General features: G+C 48.7%; 1 protein-coding gene across 1 annotated transcript in view; it reads left to right on the forward strand.

Moving 5' to 3' along the window:
• LOC147668186 (sialic acid-binding Ig-like lectin 13) overlaps positions 1 to 22,038 on the forward strand; it is a 314,281-nt gene that overhangs the window by 206,187 nt on the left and 86,056 nt on the right. The gene's annotated exons all lie outside the window — the stretch shown is intronic.

The raw sequence follows: 22,038 nt of genomic DNA on the forward strand, positions 1-22,038 counted from the left end.
ATGGGCTCGAAATGCATCGGAGCTTGCACATTTAATTTGAATGACAACATTGAAAGTGGAAAACAAATATGATTACCAAATCACTGAGAACACATCAGTTTGAATTATATGATAAATAAACTGTGGATTTCTTGAACTTAATGAACATCTTTTGGAATTGATTGTCTTTCGACAAACGAGCCATGACAGTGTGCCCAAACGCAGGGATGCATTTACACTTGAGGTAATGCACTCACCCCTTCATTGACTACTTGGCGTACCCGGACAGTTACGTCACCTGCTGGTACACCTGAAAACTTCTCAAATTGCAAAGTCTTTTATACATAACCTCTATTATCAGCCAGGTTGTGCGCCGTGACAATAACCTTCCTTAGACTTAAGTATAATTCATTTTCACTGAGGAGTTGAACTCAGTATCTGGTCAATATCACCCTGGCTAAGCACAGAAGCAGAACAATGTCAGTTCTAGTTTTAAAAGTTTGTCAAGAGTCCTATCAATCTCACACTCCCCCCCCCCCCAACTTACTGTTAATGCTAAAATGAGGAATTACGAAACACACATTCTGGAGAAAGTAGAACATTATTTTCCAATACATTTCTAATCTAACATGTTCGCATATGGCACGATGCCATGGTATAAATAGGGGCTGATTGCCAAACGCATGTAGGAGTACAGGGCCCAGTACTATATGAGTACTTTTTTTTTCAGTCATTAAGTCTTTATTGCTATTCTTCATCATAAAAGACAATCTAAAACAAGTAAGACAAAATGTATGCAAGATAAAATTCTTCGTATACAAAAAAAGAAAAAACTTATTTCTAAAATCCATAATACATATGTTCATAGATATTTACATTATAAAACTTTCACTAAAATAGAATTAAATATAAAAATGAGCAATAGACATAGACATATCTAAAATACAGTATCTCTAGTGTAAAATCTCAATATGAGCACGCCAATCCTATGGTAACGTCCAACTATAGATCCTACTCAAATAACAATGAATTAATGCATCCCAGCTGGCTATACCCCACCTTTTTTAATCCTTAGGATCCACGCCCAACTCAAGAATTTTGCTACACCGATTACAACTGGTTTTGTAGTGTCATTTTTCAGTATTCTGCTTGCAACTAGCACTGATCTTGTTCCCATAAGCATACAAACAGGTTTTAACCATACGCGCCTGGGTTGTATGTACGCAGGGCAGGCAAATAGAAATTGATTGATGGTTTCAATGTGATCTGGACAAAATACGCATTTGTCACTACCAGCAGAGTTCCATCTAATGGATAACCATCGTAAAATTAATGTACCTACTCTGAGATGGTGATACAATTTGTGATCCAGGTGCTTTGTAATGGTATCCAAGTAATCTTCCAGGAGGGGTTCGTCCTTAAAATCAAGGGAGACTGTTGTCAGAGAGCTACGGACAAGGGAGGAGAATCTTTTGGCTTTAGTCATTTCCCAGTACACAGCACTGAAGACTTTTTTTGAATGGAACACAGCTGTGGCCGGATTGGCCCAAAGTTACCCCATCCCCATATCTGTCAATAGTGCCTTGATTTCAGTCAACCAGGAGATCTTGTGTAAACCACCCAACCCTTTAACTTCCACCATAGCATTGGCGTATACAAAAAGCTCTGGTGTGGTCCAGAGACGTCGCCAAAATGCCACAGATCTATAGCGTGCCACATCCTCAATTGCCTGGCAACCAAGGTCTAACAGTAGGGGGATACGTGGGGAGGATTGGGGTAAACTAACAGACAACCTCAACATTGTATTCTGTGCGACTATAAGTGAAGACAGGTTACTAAAAACCCATAATTCTGCGCCGAACAAAATTGTGGGCAAGATTTTAGAACCATAAATTAAAAAAATTGGGGCAATTGGCTTGGTTAGGGATAACCTATGCTCTTTAGTCAGAGCACCAGCTAGTTGGGTTTGTTTTAGAGCTAGCATGTCAATTTTGGGCTTCCAGCTCATTTTGTCACTATAAGTGACACCCAGATAACTGAAAACATATGTCTGCTCCAGGGGGTCGCCTCCCATATAAACCTGTGCTCTAACAGACCTCGACCCATGGAGCACCATGAACTTAGTTTTCCCCACGTTGACCTCCAGCTCATGTTCGCGGCAGAACACCTCAAAACGAGACAGTGCCAGTTGTAATCCCTGTCTCGTCTTGGATAGAAGCAAGGTGTCATCCGCGAACATGAGCAGTGGAACTTTCATGCCAGCTAGTATTGGCGCGTCAGTCGGGTAGTTTATAAAGTGCTTGACCACCCCGTTTATAAATAAAGAAAATAGGGTGGGAGCCAGCACACAACCCTGTCTGACTCCTTTACGCACCTCAAACCTGTCAGTAACCTCCCCTGGTTTGACCCAACAAACCTGGGCATAGGTGTGTTCATGGAGTTTTACCAAGAGTGCCATCAGTTCATTGGGCACCCCCTGCTACAAGAGTACTTCCCATAGTTTCGGCCTTGGCACAAGATCAAAAGCGGATCTTAGATCCACAAAGGCCGCAAAAAGCATGCCCCCACCTAACAACACCTCCTTCCAATACAATAGCACAAATCTAAAGGCCTGATCCAGGGTCCCAATGTGTGACCGGAAGCCCACCTGGAGGGGGGTTAAGATGTCAGCTTCGGTCATCCAACTCTGTATTTTCCCTAGAACGAGTTGTGCTATTATTTTCTGAATTGCATCAATTAGACTAATCGGTCGATAGTTGGCTTGAGCAGAACGGTCACCTTTTTTAAAAATCGGTAAAATCTCTGCTCCGAACCAAGTATCAGGAACCGATGCACCGCTAGCTAGGGCATTTGCTAATACAGGTATATAAGGTACCCATAAATCATGCTCATGCTTAAATAAATCTGCCGGAATACAGTCAGGCACAGGAGTTCTGCCACTTGGAATCAGTCTCAACGCAGACTGCACCTCTTTGTCTGTAAATATCAGTGGTACGTCATAACTAGGGGCGAAACAACCTGGACATTGCCATCAAGAATCTTAAATTGCTTTTCAAAATAGGTTACCCACTGCTGCGGCTCAACATAATTAATGGGAGTTTGAAGATGCGGGCAGTTCCCCCACTTTAATGAATGCCAGAAATGTGTCATATTACGGCCATCGCAGGCCTGCAGCAGCTCCTTCCAGTGATCTTCATGATATGATATGATAAATATTATTTGTCAAGCGCACGTTCACCTACGGTATCTTGGCGCTGGGGTGGAAGAACTGTCTAAAACTGGTCAGAAGAACTCAGTTGTATGCTAACAAAAAGAGGCAAGTTTTCAAGGATTTTCTGAAGTGAGCATGGGAAGGAAGAAGATGCAGTGTAGGGGGAAGGGAGTTCCAAAAAAGAGGGGCCTGTGTGGAGAGCCGCAAGCCTCCATGTTTTTTCCGCCTAAAGGGGCGGGGGTGAGGAGATTTTGAGTGGAAGAGCAGAGGTCGCGCTGAGGAACATATCGGTGCAAAAGAGAAGAAATGAAAGAGGGTCATTTGGAGGAAAGAGCTTTATGAATCAGGCAGCCGAGTTTGAAAAGGCTGCGCTGAGCCACTGAGAGCCAATGAAGGCTCTTTAACAGGGGCTTAGTGTGAGTGGATTTAGGCAGTCTATAGACCAACCTGGCTGCCTGGTTCTGGATAAGTTGAAGACTTTTGAGTTGGTATGCAGGGATGCCCACAAATAAGGATTTTTTTTTTTTTTTTTTGCTTTTTTTTGTCACAATGGTTCAGTTTTGGCCTGGTTAGGTCCTAGAGGACAGGTATGGGTAGCGAGTATTCAATAAACGCTAGGGAGCAAAGACTGTAGGTATAGGTAGAAAAAAGTTATTTATTTTGATCTTTTTCTTCTTTGGATATACATAAATACTTATACTTATACTGTATTTCAGGTGCTCAGGTGAATAGTACGGTGCAGGACGTGACAAAAGTGAACAAAGTGAACGGACTGTCACACAACAACAACAAGGTTAAAAAACAATTATATACAATGGAAAGAGTAAGAATCCTTGGGTATGTCGACGGCGTTTCGATCTTTGTAACTTTAGATCATCATCAGGACTGATGAGCTTCCTGAAACTTGCCAAGGCATTTTCAGGCAAGGGTGATATTTGGATACTGAAGTTGAAGGTTGCTTATTGTGGAGAACAAAGTGGTTAATGAGAATGTTCTCTCAATTTGATGATCCAGGTAGCGCTCGGTCACTTTAACTTGGACGAGGGTTCTACTAGGATTGAATGTTTAGGCAGAGCGAGGGAAAATGTTTGTGCGTTATCCTCGCTGTGGAACTTTCAATTACTGGCGCCAAAAAAAGTTGAATTTCGGCAATATTTTGAGCAGGTAGGGGGTCTGCTGGAGCGCGTTCGTCGCTATGCAAGTAATGGTTTTTTGGCGCATTAATTTAGGCGCGTTCGCGGAGCAGGTAGGGGGTCCGAGTCTCTCACCAGCCGTTACTCACCGAACCATTGTGACAAAAAAAAGCATCATTCCACCCCAGGTTCTATTAAGTGGGGTTCCCTTGTTTATAAAAAACACACACAAATAAGGAGTTGGCATAATCAATTCGCGAGATAACCAGCCCCAGGGTGACCTGAACAAGAGCTTCGTGGAAAAGGAATCTGCTGATTTTTCGTATGCGGCGCAAGTGGTAGAAACAAGTGGAGACCAAAGACTTAATTTGTGCCCTCATAGAGAGGTCTTTGGAGATGGCGATCCCTAAACTCCTGACAGTGTCAACAGGGGAAAGAGAGGGACCAAGTGAACGAGGCCTGAAAAGCGAGTTCCAAGGGTTATTGTGGGGACCAGTGAGGACTAACTCCGTTTTGTCAGGGTTAAGTTTGAGTTGATTATAATTCATCCAGGAGCTTATGAAGTTCATTACAGAGTAGACATGTTGTATAGAGGAAGGGGAAGATTCGATGCTGAAGATGATCTGGAGGTCATCCGCGTAGTTGAAAATAGTGACAGATTTTTGTTGAGATGAGAGGACGAATGTAAAAATTAAAAAGAAGTGGTGAAAGTGAGGATCCCTGCGGGACTCCACATGTAAGGTGTTTTCCCACAGAGGAAAAAGGTGGGAGGGACACTGCTTGAGTATGATCCTGAAGAAAGGAGGCGATCCACTTCAATGGCAGCCCCTGGATGCCGGCGTGCTCGTCACGTTCAAATAAGATGGAATGATCTACCGTGTCGAACGCCGCCAACAAATCTAGGAGCACCAGAGCCTGAGAGATGTTCTGATCGGCCCCCCTTCTTAACTCCTCATGAACTTCCATGTCTTCTTAGCTTCTATCTGCGCTGCTTTATAGATAGCCCTGCATCTCTTAATATCATCATGTGATCTGGTTTTAATAGCTGTCACCAGAGGCTTGTTTGGCCTGCCTACAGCTATTATTGAACCATGTACTAGACCACAGCAATTTATCTTTATTACATTGCAGTTTTTTAATAAAATACTTTTTGAGGCCCAGAAAGAGCTTACTATGGATGCTCAATAGCTTGGCATTAAGAAACTCTTGTGACTCGCAGCCATTGAGTTTGCACAGGGACTAGAGACCATGTTCCTAATGTCAGACCGGATCCTGTTGTTGGCGGCTATCTTCGGCCACTTATCCTTCTTTGGTAATTAGAAATAGTTACCTTCTCCTGCACTATTGCTTCTACACTCACGGGGGAACTATTAAAACTACTGTAAATGATTGACAAAATCAGAGGGTCATGGTCGCTTTCTGGCCTACTCACGACCACCATATCTAAAATGTTCGGCCACATCTCAACATTAGCTAAGATGTAGTCAATGCGGCTACCACATCTACCATTATGGAACGTTTGCACACCCTGCCTATCTGACTCGGTCCTGCCATTGATCGCCCTCAAGGGTGGTACATGAGCATTCCGTGCAAGCACCAATGTTTTTTTACGCAAAATGGTTTTATGCCATTTGAAAGCAGGGTTAAAAGGAGAAATGCTTTTATTTCTCCAAACCTTTCCTACTTTGCATGCTTGCAGAACTGGCCAGCGCAGAAAAAAGTAGGAAATGTCTATGGATAATATCTTGCACTGGAACGAAACCCTTCAGAACTTACTAACACTAGACTAGACTCATGCATACACACTTGCACCATGGCACTAAGGTGTGTGAGAGACACTAGGCAGCCTGATTCTTTGCCAGTGCTGGGGAGAGAGCAGGATAATGCGACATATCTGTAAATATGACTCTTTTCCACTCTCTTCCTGCCACACAACGTAGCACAGCACCTTTTGGTGCTTCACTGCATTGTGTGACAGGTTCATCAATGTGGGCCCTAGCTGTCATTCTTATATATTGTTTTCCCTATGCATGCCTAGTTGTCATGTAATGGGACAGTTTTCATTTTGTGATGACTCAACCTGCTTCCTGAAAAATAGGATTACTGTGAAAAGAAAGAGGAAGATCCTAATTCCGCCCTGCTCTGAATAAAATGCATTCTTTTCTTTATCTCCCATGGCCTATTGCCTTTTTTGTTCCAAAGGCATTGATTAGTAATGCTCATGCCAGATTTCGGCATTCTATGTTGGAGTGAGGCAAAGAGTTTCCTGCCAGACCTCTGAGACAAATACTCAGGGGCATTAGCAATGAATTTTTTATCGCTAAGCATCGCCGGAAATTATCGCTGAGATCACATAACTCTGTGAGGCCGGAAGCATTTGTTTCTTTTCACTTCTTTCTTTTTATATTTTCATTTTGATCCTGTAGAATGATTCGACTCTATCCTGCTGGGAAATTTACAAGACCTGATAACAAGTGATGTTGAGTTGGAAATAAGGATGTAAGTGCTTGCCAGTAGTTGAATCTACAGTGGTAGCATGAGCATGCTTGGGAAACCTCCCTCTAGTAACAGCTTTGATTCTTCCAAACCACCCACAACATTCAGTCCCAGTTTTGCAACAACAAGCCCATTTTTACCTTCACACTTCCTCAATGGGTCTCTTTACATGAAATGCATATAGGAGCAGGAGCATGGTGGTTAATAAAAGTGGCAGGTCTTATGTTTTTTTGAGAATCAGCAGTTGGTTCCCTTGATGGCCAATTTGAGAGCATCCACATCAATGGTCAAACGGTAAGCCACGCTTCTGTAATTTTACTAATTTGATTAACATTATGTTAAGCAAATTCCATTACATTTCGAGATATTATGTAAATGTGTCATTATGCATACTTCATTTGTTCATTTTTTTGCTGTTTCAAGTAAAAAATATCTTGCTGAAGATTGGTTTGTGCAGACAATGTGTCCCTCCTAGAACCAGTCTCCTTGTCAGTATCTTGAGTGACTCCTGAATGTGAGAAACACTCTTGTGTTCACATGGGATTCCCTGAAATGTATTTTGCAAAATGCATGCACAATTTCACATAATTCGATGACATTTCTCAACAGTTCAAAAACACAAGAAATTACACAATTTCGCACAGCACTACCTATAGAGCGTGTGGCTCATAGCTGAGCATACAGATCTGTTCATAGGAAGGCCAGAAATGTGTTGATGTTTCGTCCATATGAACCAGTATTGAATAGCACCTGTATCTTATCAATAGGAAATTGCAGAGAACTCTTTCTGATTCTTTGAAGCACGCCTGGGGGGACATAACCCTTTTTGCAGGGTCATCCCAGAACTTGTTGCCTTCCTTCTGTATTTTTTCTAACCTGTAATTGGTGGTTTTATGACTCTGGGCACTTTATCACTGCTCATCAGTGCTAAAGTGCATGTGCTCTCCATGGTAAACCTGGTAAGATTGGTCTACACCTATTTGGCATATTTAATTTACCTCTTAAATGCTACAGGTGGGCTTTTAGCACTGCTTGTGCCACCCACCGAGGTAGCCTTTCAAACCTTTCCCCAGCCTCTGCCACTGCAGGGTCTGCGCACACCGAGACGAGGCACATAAAGTGGTTGCCACGTCTGAGACTCCCCTTTTACTACATATCAGTCAACCCTAATGTAGGTTATGGGCAGGGTGTGGTGTAGGTAAAATGTAGGACATGTGCCTTAACTGTGTGGCATGTCCTGGTAGTGACAAATCCCCTATTGGGTTTCCCACTGCTGTGAGGCTGCCCTCTCTTAGGAATGCATTAGGGATTGACAGATATGTGCTTCAGTGGTAATTCCTGACATGTGAGGGGTGGCGTGATGAAGTTTGGTATGTTTGGAATAGTGGTGATAAATGCTGAGTATTGGTGTTAGCAGATTTATTATTACTATTTTAGAAATGATACTTTTAGAAGTAGTTATGTCTGTGTGCTATGTGTCATTGGTCCTCTGCTAGGATGTGTATTGACTGCCTGGCTTTTGAGTGACCGGGGTAGGGGAGGTGCAGTGAATCCAGAGAGTCTGGAGGAGTTAGCCCTAGGCTGAATAAGCCTGGTCTGCATTTGGAGTGGTGGAAGAAGTAGCACCTGTACCTGAATAGGGCGGTGCCTGCCTTCCATAATGATGGTTCCTCCCCCCCATGGATCTCTGGGGCAACGGCTCTCTCTTACAATGAGAAGTGTTGTGCACTGTAATGAGATTATCAAAGTGCCCCCAGAACTGTCTTGGACTGGGCTAGAGCCTAGGGCCATTGGCGAACCAAGACATATGCACTATAAGTACTGGGGTTGTGACCCCAGGTGAACTGAGCTTACTTAGGAATTGGATCTGAGGAGCACTCTGCCAGGAGGAACTGATGTGGGACTCAGCTACTACCTGCTGGGAGGCCCTCCGTGCTGCCTACCTGTGCCCAGCTCTGCCCTTGGGGTTTATTGGAGAGGAGTGTTGCCTGCTCCCAGCTTCGTGGTTCCCTGGTGGGGATAGGCTAAGAGCTGCACTGGCTGTTGTGTTTTGCTTCAAGGCACATTGGGCACATTGGGCACTTGCTGAGTGTGCTGGGCACTTGCACTTTGCCTGATGGGAGGAGCGTGTAGTTGCTCTACTCCCTGATCCAGTGTGGGAAAGAGCGTGAAGAGCTTCCCCTGCTGGCTAGATGAAAGTGCATGGTGAGCGCTGAGGTGGGGGGCACCCAGTACATGTTCGGCGCTGCCCGTTTCCTATTTCTCAAGGCCACCGGAAGCCAGGCAAAGGCTGAGTGTGGTTGTTGGCAGAGCTCTCCCGGGAAGGAGGAAGCTGATGGGTGCACAACAGGGATTAGCTGTGTCTCCCAACACAAGACAGTGAGGAGGACCCTGGGTGTCACCTAATCAGTGAGCCCCGGAGAGGGGGGATGTCCCTCTGTGTCTGCCAGGCCTGGCAAAGCCCGACTGAGGTCCTCCAGCGGCCTGCCTGTCATTTAGCGTTATAATAAACAGGGTTAACCCATTAGTAGTCCTGGGACCTAGGTGATTGAACGTTATAGATAGAGGGGTCCAAGAATGGGAAAGGGGAAAGAATTATGAACAAAATGATAGAAACATTACTTTGTTACAAATGGAAAAACACAAGCAGCACAAAGGTGAGGCTGCCTATGGGCACATTCACTACAGCCGTCGCGGGCCGAGGAGGGTTCCGGACAGGCTGCCACACCTGCAGTTGGGCCCGTCTCTAAGGACCGATGTCCCGTAGCAGACCTGCCAGGGGCATTATTGTTCTTTCCTTGGCTGTGGAGGATTTGTGGGACGAGGTGGCGAGGTCTCCCCGAATCACAAGTGCCCCCCTCCCCTTTTTTCTAATACCTGCATAACCAGGGGTATTCTTCATATTCTTCATTTTTAGAGACTGGGTGTGCTGCACCTCGCCCCCTTACTTGTTATGCTGGGCACCTGGGCCATTGTTGTTAGGCAGGAATGGGGTGAAACCTCAATGGAGGTCACCAAGTCCCAAAGGAGAAAGGATCTCCACAAGATGACCGCATTTCATGGCAGGCATGTAGCCCAAGGAGTCTACGAGGGGGTGCAATTCTTACAGATGTCCTGAGATATCATAAGTGTGCACACTAGATGTTCGCATGTCTTATGCCCTGATGTGCTACGGGAAGTCTGTGGGCTAATGTGCAAGTAATATTTACCTGGTGTACTGTTAGCATGATGTGTTTATGAAATGTACACTACTGAAAGTGTTTACTTTGGCGAACTGTTGCTGATGCTTATGCATAAGGTGTTGTGCTAAGGGAAATTCTACCAATAGTTATTGGTTATCCCCAATAGTAATGTTTATGACAGTGGGCTGATTGCCCAAGGGATTTATGTAAATCCCTGTAAAGTCTTGACAAGTGCCTGGTGGCACAGTGTATATATCTGTTGTGTTTTTATGGATAATACAAAGGCTATTTTTATATAACCCAGTGGGGAGTTTCTTTTGGGGTGTGCCTAGTGTGTTTCTGCTGTGTGAGTGTTTTGCACAAACACTTTACACAATGCCTCTGGGATAAGCCTGGCTGCTTTTCCAAGCTACCAAGCGGGTAAGCAAGGATTATCTTCAGTGAGTAACTCCCTCAGCCTAATTAGAGTGGTGGTTTCTGCCTGGCTTAGATGCATGCCCTAGCCAACCAGAAACCCCATTTCAAACAATGCAGTTTCCCTGCTTGGGCATGGAACACCTTAAAACAGGTGTGCCGGGCAAAATCTGGGAGAGTGCGCCCTATTACATTGAATGCGCTGCCCCAAGGGTAGCTGCTAACTTGGGGGCAGCGAAATCAGGTGACCAACAGAGCATCCATGCAAATTACGGAACACTGTCTGATGATAGAGCTGGCGCATTATGTGTGCCAGGGCTATTGGTATTACAGAAGGGGACGCACTTGCAGCCCTTTCTGTAATACCAAATTGCCCCTAGAGCATTTCCGCAAAAGTGCTCCGGGTAGATTGTTAGATTACCAAATACATGTAGCAGTTGCGTACATCCAAGATGCCTTCGCCAGCTCAGTTTTCTACCACTGTGACATCCAGTTGAACATAATATATACAAATTCCCCCAATCATATGGGGGAAACGCTGGATGTGGCTGTGTCCATCCCCTACAATTTGAACCTTTTATATTTTATTTCCTGTAATGTTATATGTTTTCTGTTATGTATCAATGGTGAATTGCAAACAGTGGGAAAAGAGTTAGTGTGTGTTGCCATTAGGAATGCAGTTGCTGCTGATTGCATGAGCGATTATACTATTGTTTCCTGATTAAATTCAGAAGGCGAAATTCTTCACGATGAAGGAATGACTGAATCACCACCCAAAAAAGGGAGGTGGCTCACTGAGAGCTGAAGGATCACCACCAAACAGACTATGTATTGGCCTGCCACTACTTTTGGTTGGGTTGAAACAAGAACAGTTGTACCAGTCTCAGTGCTTAAAAGTGCAGAAGGATACTGGATGCGGCCTTGTTCGTCCCATAGATGCTTTATGTTATTTGTCACTGGTGAATTCCAAACAGGGTCTAAACAGCTAGTGTGTGTTGCAGCCTGAAATGCAGTCTTCATGCTGCCATTGTTTTATGAACATCAGTATTCACAATCACTTTGTGAGTGAGAAAAGTATACATTGCATGCAACACGGATGCTGCGTGCTTCACATAGTTGTCTTAGAGTTACATCCTTCTTTTTTTTGTCAAATCTATTTTATTAGCATTTTCTATATGAACCAAGGTACAGTACAAAATTTGTTCAGCAGAACAGGACAGTCCAGGCGCGCCAAAGCAGTATCAACATATCTCATATCAGCATGTCATATCATCAGATAGTCCCGCCACAACAGCACAGACAAGCGGTACATGTGCTGCGACTCAGCCTGTGCATGCAGAATTGAGTCCCAAAGTCACTTGGAGCGTTTTAGGGCTGCCGCCAGTCCTGCCCTGCATAATAACACGGTCGCGGAGCGAATCCCACTACTGTGCAGGTGTGCATAGAGATGACATTAACCTAACAGTTAACGCAAACATTTAAACAATAGCGGCAAAAACCTGAATTGAATCTTTTGGTCCCCCCTGCCCCGCCTCCCCCACACGCCTCCCCTTAGGTGTGCCAACATGTAGAAGCATGCATGCGTCTCAGTCCTGCGCGCCGAGAGTTAGTGAGTTGTAGTATGTCATCACGCCCTACTAACAAAGTGGCCCGCGGTATGCCCACCACCCGAGATAGCTAGTTAGGTCGTGCCAGCAAAGAGGGTCTCCAGCTCCCCCAGTAGGCGAAGGGCGCTGAGCATGCATGCCCATCTCTCCGCCATGGGTTATTTTCAGAACCCCGTTCTCTCCTCTCTCCGTATGGCTATCCATTCCGCCTGTGCCCACGCCCTAAGGGACAATGCCCACGCTTACGCAGTAGGTGGTTCGCGTGCCGTCCAACGCCTCATCAGCAGCCGCTTGGCCACTATTAGTCCCAGATCTAGGAAACAGGACAAAGCTTTATCCTGCGGCCTCCTCGTGAATTGATGCAGAAGGTACTCAGGTCAGTTAAAGGCTATGGCACGACCCGTGCACGCCCCAAGCGCCCCATACACCGCACGCCAGTAAGCATCCAGCTCAGGGCAGCTCCATAAGAGGTGAACTATTCCTGCATCTAACTCCTCGCACCTAGGGCAGGATGCGTCAGAGCGACGGAAGTACTTATTGAGTAGCTCAGGTGTGAGATAGGCCCTATGCACAATGAAAAGTTGTATCTGGTGAAGGCGCATGTTCCGGGGGATGTGCACAGGACTCTTAAGGAGCCTCTCCCATTCTTTATCAGTTAGCGCTCTATCCATGTCTCGTTCCCACTTGCCTCTTAGAGGGCCTAGGCTATACTCTGTGTGCGTCCGTAGCGACGAGGCGAACCAGCGGACCAGGTGCCTTCCCCTCCCCATAACGTGCAAGTACTGCATTGTTAGGTGCTGCATAGGCTCCGTCGCCATGTCACCCCAGCGAGCTACCATCTGCGCCACTAGCGGGCGGTGCAGTAGGAACCCCCCAGGAGGCAGTCCATCTTCTGACACCAGTGTTTCATAGACCACCAGCGCTCCATCCCTATATAGGTCACCTAGGGTCCGGACGAACACTGTTCCAGCAGAGGGTGGGCGTGCGCGCCCCCGCCTCCAGGGGATCCCTCCAGGGGTATGGCAGGCGCATAAGGAGACACCTGTCGTGTGCGGAATAGGACTCTGCGAAAGCATTTGTATGCTACCGCCAGCAAAGGCGGAGCGGGTTTCTCAGATGGGGCCAGTGGGTGAAAGGGTGAAAGAGAGCCACAACACGGCCTAAAGACTATGGCGGGTCAATCGTGGCGGTGTCTTCCCTACCCCTATCCGCCAGCCATCTGGCAATCCATTGTAACTGTGCGGCCAAATAGTAATGCTCAAAGCAAGGGGCAGCCAACCCTCCCCTGTCCGTTGGTAGGAATACCTTCGGCAGCGCCAGTCGGTGACTGGATGTGCCCCAGATAGAGTCACGGAGGACTACATTGAGTTTGGAAAAGAAGGAGGCTGGGATGAACAGAGGTAAATTAACAAAATAGTATAGGAGCCTGGGAAGCAAGACAATTTTGGTCAGCGCCACTCTGCCTGTAATCGTCAGCGGAAGCGTGGACCAAAAGTGTATCTAGGACTTGAGTGCCGTCACCGTCCATCCCAGGTTCCCATCAAACAGGTCAGTGGGTTGGCGGTAGATCTGGATCAAGTATGTCAACAAAGAAATCCCCTTTGGGTAAATGTAGGAGTAAACCACAGTTTTATACCAAACATACATACATATACACAATCAGGAGCAATAAATGATTAACATGAATCAGACATACAAAAGACCTTGTACATTTTATTCAAATAATAAAAACAAATTAAAAAAATTAAAAAAACAGTACATTGTCAAAATAAGAATTACTTATAAAATGTGGGACATTGCATAGGGAAAATGGTTCCAATTAAAAACGTGGAAAGAGCCACCAGTATTTTGATAATTTTGGATTAAGTTACTCCAGGTTTGAGAATTCCACAATTTTGTAGGAGTTTTTTATCCTTAGTAGCCTAGTGCTCCTCCACTGATCAAGCATCGACGAGTTTCGGTTTATGGCACATATATTTCCAAAGCCAAAAAACCTTCTTCAGGAATTAAAATATAATATCCCACAGAACCACAATGTCTTTGTAGGGATCAAACGACTAACCACTAATTACTATAGATACGACCACTTTTAGTATTCTGCCATTTCCTGGATTTATCTTAAAACAATTGACAAATGCACATAAAGATATGCTGCATCACAGTGTAGTACGACGGCAAAAATCATATATATTGAATAGCGGAGGTCTTATCACGCAGTACCCCACATTGCGACCTACGACCATCTTACCTGCAGGCTGCGGGCGGTCTGACCAGAAAGGAGGCTTATTTTGAATTACTCGACGTGATTTTTGCCGTCGTACTACACTGTGATGCAGCATATCTTTATGTGCATTCGTCAATTGTTTTAAGATAAATCCAGGAAATGGCGGAATACTAAAAGTGGTCGTATCTATAGTAATTAGTCGTTTGATCCCTACAAAGACATTGTGGTTCTGTGGGATATTATATTTTAATTCCTGAAGAAGGTTTTTTGGCTTTGGAAATATATGTGCCATAAACCGAAACGCGTCGATGCTTGATCAGTGGAGGAGCACTAGGCTACTAAGGATAAAAAACTCCTACAAAATTGTGGAATTCTCAAACCTGGAGTAACTTAATCCAAAATTATCAAAATACTGGTGGCTCTTTCCACGTTTTTAATTGGAACCATTTTCCCTATGCAATGTCCCACATTTTATAAGTAATTCTTATTTTGACAATGTACTGTTTTTTTAATTTGTTTTTATTATTTGAATAAAATGTACAAGGTCTTTTGTATGTCTGATTCATGTTAATCATTTATTGCTCCTGATTGTGTATATGTATGTATGTTTGGTATAAAACTGTGGCTTACTCCTACATTTACCCAAAGGGGATTTCTTTGTTGACATACTTGTCTTTCGGTACCCTACTCCTTTGGGTCTCTGGGTCCCTCTCTGTTTTTACAGGTAGATCTGGATCCCCAGGTATTTGAAGGTATCAGCCCTCCATTGGACTCTCGCGGTCCCCAGGCAGTACTCTGGGTTGCCTACCCCACCGTCAAATGCGTACAAACAGGACTTGGCCACGTTCACCCTAAGTCCCGAGATTTCAGCAAACTTGTCCAGCAGCTGAGCCAACTGCTCAGGGATACTATGCACGTCCCTGATGAATATCAGAAGGTTGTCGGCATATAGCGAGACTTGGTGCGTACCACCCCCCAGGGCAATACCCGTGTCCAGGGTCTGCCGCAGCACCGCCGCAGAGGCTCTATCGCTAGCGCGAACAGTAGGAACGACAGGGGGCAGCCCTGCCTGGTGCCTCTGCCAACCAACACCTCCTCCGAGATATAAGGGCCCAACCATACTCGCACTACAGGCCGTTTGTAGAAAAGGTCAACCATGTGCAGGAAATCCGCATCAAACCCTAAGCGCAGCAGCACCTCAGCCAGGTACCCCCACTCCAGGCGGTCAACAGCCTTTTCCAGGTCGACCATTAGGCATCCCGCTCTAGGCCACCGCCTCGGCCGCCACCCTAAAGAACCTCATGAGGTTCAGGGACGTGGATCACGCCAGCACAAACCCATTTTGGTCAGCATGTACGAGGTGGGGTACCACTGGAGTTAGCCTTTCAGCCAGCAGCTTGGCCAGTATCTTGTAATCAGCATTAAGCATTGCCAGTGGCCTGTAGGACACCAGGTTCACTGGGTCTCTATCGAGTTTGGGCAAAGAGACCAAGAACGCCTCCCGCATGGACTTGGGTAGCAAGCCCTCATTCAGCGCTGCATTGTATGTGTGCAGGAGTAAGGGAGCCAGGGTGTCCCTGTAGGCTTTATAGTATTCGGCCGGCAGGCCATCAGGCCCCGGTGTCTTCCCCGTTGCTATGGACTGGATCGCGTCTGCCACCTCCTCCAGCGTGAGTGGTGCGGTGTGGGTGTCCCTGTGGTCCTCAGGAACCACCGCCAAGATGACCAAGTCGAGGAAGGCTGCCATCGCACCTACAGGACCAGTGCCTCTGGCCCTGTAAAACTGCGTGTAATGCCCAACTAGGGCCTGGTGTATCTCGCGCTGCGTATAGATCATCCCTCCATCCTGCATGCGCAGAGCTCCGATTGGCGTCCCCTACTTTCTCTTTGAATCAGCCAGGCAAGCAGACATCTGGCCCTATCCGCCTTCACATGCGTTCTAGCTGTATGCGCCGCATAGTTATGGCACCTCAAGTGTTCCATGAGAGTGGCATGTGAAGCTCGCAAGTCACTCAGTGTGCGCGCGCGGCCCGCTCCCCTCGCCCTCCCTCTTGAATTGCAGCAGCTCATTTTCCAGGCACGTGAGGGAAGCGTATGACTGATTTGTGTGCATCCCATTCCACCGTCGCGCTGCTTGCGGTCCCCTCATTGCTATCAAAGTAATCTAAAACCGCCGTGCCCAGTGGAGAGCCAAACTCAGGGTCCTCGAGCGCAGCCGGTTGTAGCCTCCATGTAGGCATAGGTGGACGGCCCGTCTCCCAGCTAAGTTTGAGTTGGAGGGGGTTGAGGTCAGAGTGCGTCCTACCCAAGTATTCTGACTCAGTGATCAGGTGGAGCAGGGAGTGAGAGCCAACGACCCGGTCCAGCCGGACATGTAGGTCATGCACAGGGGAGTAGTATGAGTACACTCTGTCGCCAGGATGCTACACCCGCCACAAATCCTGCACCCCCCATTGCGCAAGCCAATCCCTGAACGCCTGCGCAGTGGACATCGCTGTCGTGTCTCGGAGCGGGGGGAAAGAGCGTTCCATACCAATGTCCAACACCATGTTGAAGTCCCCACCTAGCATCCAGGGAAGTCCCTTGTATGGATGAAGTACCTGGTTAAGGGTTTCCAGAAAAGAGGCTTGATTTACATTAGGGGCATATAGGGAGCCCAACAGAAGCTCCTGACCGTTTAACCTGCCCCGTACCAGGCAGAAACTACCCTCTGAGTCTACGTGCACTTCCTTACAGCTGATTGGGATGCCCGCTCTTACCCATATCAATATGCCACGCGCGTGCGCCGAGAAGATGGTGCCGTATATCTGTCCCCGCCAGCGCCTGCGCAGCCTGCAAAGCTCGACCTGTGTCATGTGTGTCTCCTGAAGGAAGGCTATCCCCACCCCATGTCGCTGCAAGTAGGAGAATACTGAATAGCACTTCGCCGGTGTGTGCATACCACTGATATTCCATGTCAAGATATTAGTATGCGCCATGCATCTATGTGTATCCTACCCTCTCCGAACCACGGGGAGGCCTTCAGAGGGAGTGGAGGACAGCGCTCTGGGGTACAGTCAGTGTGCCGTTCGTCAAACAGAAACAATGAAAAAGGTAACCTTGCAACTAAAAGGGCGAATCCCCGAGGGGGCATACGTCCAAACTTCAATGGGATTCACCCACAGTGGAGGTGGTAGGTCAGCGTAGTGGCTGCCCTGGTGGGTGTGCCGCTAATGGCCCAAAAGCGTGTAAAGAGCATATGCTCCTAGAGGTTCCCTCGTCCAGGGCCCTAAGAGTGTCTGAGGTGTGGTCGGTGTAGCTGACAAACTAAGGTGCGGTCGGACGGTGCATCCTGACCCTGGAAACCCCCCCCTCCGCGCAGCAGGCATCCATCCTCCCAGCCCAGCCAGCGCCCCACATCTTGTTTACACAATCTCGGCAAACTCATAGCCTATGCGTGCGTAAGTCACCAGGGACAAGAACCAGCCCTGGAAGCATGGCGAAGCCAGCACATAAAGGATATAGCAGGCAACCGGAAGTGTACAGTCACTAGTACAGTCCACTGCAGGCCAGTTTCCAGTCACATAATATAGTCCGCCGTCTGTGGGGTCACTGTAGGGAGGATAGTGTCTTCTGAAACCACAGTGGATGGTGAGGACGAGACGCTTTCAAGGATTTCTGACTGCTGCCTGTACTCTGTGCCTTCATTTGTGTCCACCACTCCCAGCGTTGCCACCACCTCGAGTGCCTCCTGCCGTTCTTCCCTCATCTTCTCCGGACTGGGCGCCGCCAGTCCAGGGCCCACACCTTGTCGAGCCCCTCTCCCTCTCCTCTGTCTCCTGGGGCGCTGCTCCTGCCAGCCGCCAGGTTTTGGTCCCATCGGTCTCGTCCCTGACCACTGTCCTGTCTCCTCCAGCCAGTCCCAGACATCGGACGGAGCCTCGAAAAAGCGCGTGCCCTCCTTAGTGACCACTCGTAAGCGCGAGGGGAACAACAAGGAGTAGGGCAGCCCCAACTCCCGCAGCTGTTTCTTCACAACCAGGTAGGAGCCTCGCCGTTTCTGTACTGTTGTAGTGTAGTCCGGAAAGAGCATCACGTGGCTGCTGCCCACTCTGAGGTCGCTCAACTTCCTGGTCTCACGGAGCACTGTATACCGGTCGCGGTAGTTGAGTAGTTTGAAAAGGAATGGGCGAGGTCTGGCTCCCGGCTTGGGGGCCTGCGCCGGCACCCGGTGGGCCCTCTCCACCACGAAATGCTGGGACAGCACTCTATCAGGCACAAGCGACCACATCCAGTCCTCAGTATATCTCTCAGGGTCTTTCCCTTCCTCTCCCTCCGGCAGGCCGACCACCCGGACGTTGTTGCGCCGGGAGCGCCCTTTCGCATCGTCCGCACGGTCCTCTAGTGCATGCACTTTGTCGACCAGGTCCTGCAGAGCTGAGGCGTGACTACGCACCACCGGCTGCAACTCCTGAACCATCTGGCGATGCATCGCCACGGAATCCGATAGTTTGCGGTGATCCGCATGCAGCAGTGTGAAGTCAGTTGTGACTTTGTCCAAGTGTGCTTCCAGGGATGTTTTGGTTTGTACCAACGTGGTGCCAATGCGCTCCACCGCTGCGAGGACCGTGTCCATCTTGGCCGCCAGGGCAGCCACGGGTTCCACAGCTGCCTGCCTTTGCTCAGGTGCCCAATCAGCGCCGCTCGTTTCCTGCTACTTCGTAGTGTTCTTGTCCCGTAGCCTGCCCATTGCTAACTGCTGCGCTGTGGGCATTTACGCACCTGTCTCCGTGCCCAGCTGCGTCCTGAGAGGAAGTCTCCCGTGCTCAATATAGTAGTGCCACACACCAGCCGAGGGGGTGAAAAGGTAGGGGCAAAGACAATGGCTACCCCGTCCTTTCTCCGCTGCCAGGCGCCCAGCCCGGTACGACCAAAGTCCGGGCGCCACGTGTCCCAGGGGGCTCCGGTCAGTGCCAGCCCCCTCCCAGCAAGACAGTTGGACGCAGACTATGCTCCACTCTCCGGGTGTCCCTGGTACAACCACACAAAGGTCTCCTTGTCCAGCTTCCTTCCCGGGCTCAGGGAGAGCAGCCCGATGGCAGAGGCTACACCGTGTGGGGGCAGATAAAATGGCGCCCTGCCCAAGAACCGAGCCCCAGGACCGGACTCTGTCCCCGCGCCCCACAATCCACAGGCTGCTGTGCTTGTCCCCGTCACCCGGCTCCATCACTGTGTGTCAGGGCCTCCACCGGTAGCAGCGGGGAACGCCTCCGTTTTCCAGCACCCCAACAATTGACCCGCACCTCACCAGCAACGCCAGGCGGCAGCCACCATTCCAGCCGTCGGGCGCCTGTTTGTAAGCAGATTGTGTCCGTAATGAAATAGGGTGCCAGGGGTCTGCTTCCACTCCCCGAGGCCCCCCAGGCGTTATGAAGTCCAGGCACATGTGTTGCTGCAGAGTTCCGCCCCGGTACCAGTCCCGCCGGGGCCAGGTGTCTGCCGGGTCTACACCATCACCGCCCGCTCTACCAATGCTTAGGTTGGAGCGGCCCCCCACTCCTTACCGCCACCTCTGTCCAGCAGCAGAGCACCTCCGCCGGTAGCAGACGCCTCCGGGCCTGCCCCTGCTATCACCCTCGCTCAGGGCTTTGTGCCCGGGGCCTCTCACCAGTCTGCGGCCGCCAGCACTGCCCAGGCTCAGAGCCCCGCAGCGCAGGTCCGGGTCAGAGCTTGCCGCCTCTGCCCACACTCCAGGAGAGGGAAGGCCCCGCAGACAGGGTCCGGGGTCAGTTGCGCGCCCGCGACCTCCCGCCCGATCTCCGTCTCCTCACCTCCTTCCGCGCGCAGGCTCCAGGCGGGGCCCCCGCAGGCAGAGCTCCGGGCCGCTGCTACGCCCTCAGCCCCCGGGTGCAATCTCCTCCGTCTTTTCCCGCACCACGGCTCCAGGGGGGTTGGGGGAAAAAGGCCTCACAGGGGGGGTCTCAGGTCGATCTCGCGTCCTCCGACCTCCAGGCGCAGGTACTCCGCCTCCGCCTCCGCCCGCACTCCAGCCCCAGGGGGGGAAAAGGTCCCGTAGGGAGGGCCACGAGCAGAGTTCGAGCCGGCCAGTCGCCGTATTTGGCTGTCTCCGCCTTGACCCGTACTACAGCTTCGACGGGGAGGCCCCATAGGCAAGGCCCCGGGCTGGCTTCGCGCCCTCTGGTCTTCCCGCTTCGCCGCCGTCCGAGGGTCGTCCCTCCGCCGCCTCCTCTCCCTGAATGCCGAGTCGTGGATCAATGGAGACCGCAACCAGTCCCGCGCTTTTCCACTCGGCGTAGGGAAGCTTATACACACTCCAGGAAAAATTCAGGATTATTCCGGGCCCCGTGGACGGAGCTCTAGGAGATCACGTCCGCCATGTTGCCCGGCTGGCCACGACCCCTAGAGTTACATCCTTCTTTGTTGGATATTTCCCGTACACATGTTCATGTTTGTTGAGAAAGTATTAAATCATTTCTTACATAAAGCTGCAACCCCGGTTGGAGGGACATTCCCATCTTTATTGCTGCTGGGATAGTTATGTTATCCTGTTCCTTGGCAGTGCTCCTTTGACACCTCTTCCTTTGAGCATGACTGATTAATCAAGTTACCTGGAGAGTCAACGAGTCTTGTTTTGGACTGTCACGGACAATGTTACCTTTAATACTTCTAGGCGCCCCTTTGTCTTCAAGGAATTGGAAAACATGTGACTTTTCTTGCATCACCAACATTTGCACCGAATGTGAGCGTAAACCACAGCAACTGCTTCAACAACCTGTTAACTGGCAAGGAACTAACAGAATATTAAGACCCTGCCTGTACCAGACGGGAGGGCTCCATTCTGGAGACTGGTGCCCAGTGGTGCACCCAACACTGAGGCATGTCTATAGCGGCGCTACATCTGCAGGCCACCATTGAGGAGCAGGGAAGAGGAGCAGATACATCACCTCTAGCTGGACCTCAAGATATTTCTTATGCTTGGTTTGTGTATTTTTTGGCATTCAGTGATAAGTCTACCAGAAGTACCGCTGAATGCCAAACAATACACAAGTCTTCTGGTCAATGATTGGGGACTGTTCCAGGAAGGGCACTTGCAGAACAAAAACAAGCATGGCGCCTTTGAATGACTCTGGGAAAGAGCAAACCCATAACATTTCCCCGGCCCTCCTGCAGTGCCCAACAGACGCTTTGTCAGACCTTTCTACTGCTTTCAAGATTTAGATTTTATCAGAGGAAGTTCTTGAGTAGAACCCTGCATATGTATGTACCTGTTATTTCTATAGTGTGAATCTAGCCTAAACACGGCAGTGCACTTTAGAGGGTCACAGGCATCGATACGGTCATGGAGTGATTGGAGAAATGGCTGCATTGATTGAGCAGAAGTGGACTGTTACTGCATCATTGAAGAGGTGTGATTCAGCCCCATCCTAAGTTGTAGTGTGGCTGGGGAGGTACTGAATGATAAGGGAATTTTGATCCAAATCCATAACAAAAATCTGCTACTTTGTTTTTAAGGTTTTACACTTCGTTTTCCTCACTATGCTGGTTTAGCTACATGTGCACCGAAAGAGGCCAGAGGTAGCGATGTAGTCAACCGAACAGCAGGGATGTGAGCGACGTAGATATTTAAGGATGATATGTCTGGGCTTGAAGATAGTGTGGGCTGGGAGAGCCACTGAAATGTCCTGAGAGGTTTGTTCCATTTCTTCAGGCCCTTGATGAGGAACGCTGCAGTGTGTAGGATGCTCTTAAAGGACACATGTGAGGCAGTGGAGCCTGGCATTGATGTTACACA

This window comes from Lissotriton vulgaris, unplaced genomic scaffold, assembly GCF_964263255.1.
Source record: "Lissotriton vulgaris unplaced genomic scaffold, aLisVul1.2 SCAFFOLD_1220, whole genome shotgun sequence".
NCBI classification, from domain to species: domain Eukaryota; kingdom Metazoa; phylum Chordata; class Amphibia; order Caudata; family Salamandridae; genus Lissotriton; species Lissotriton vulgaris.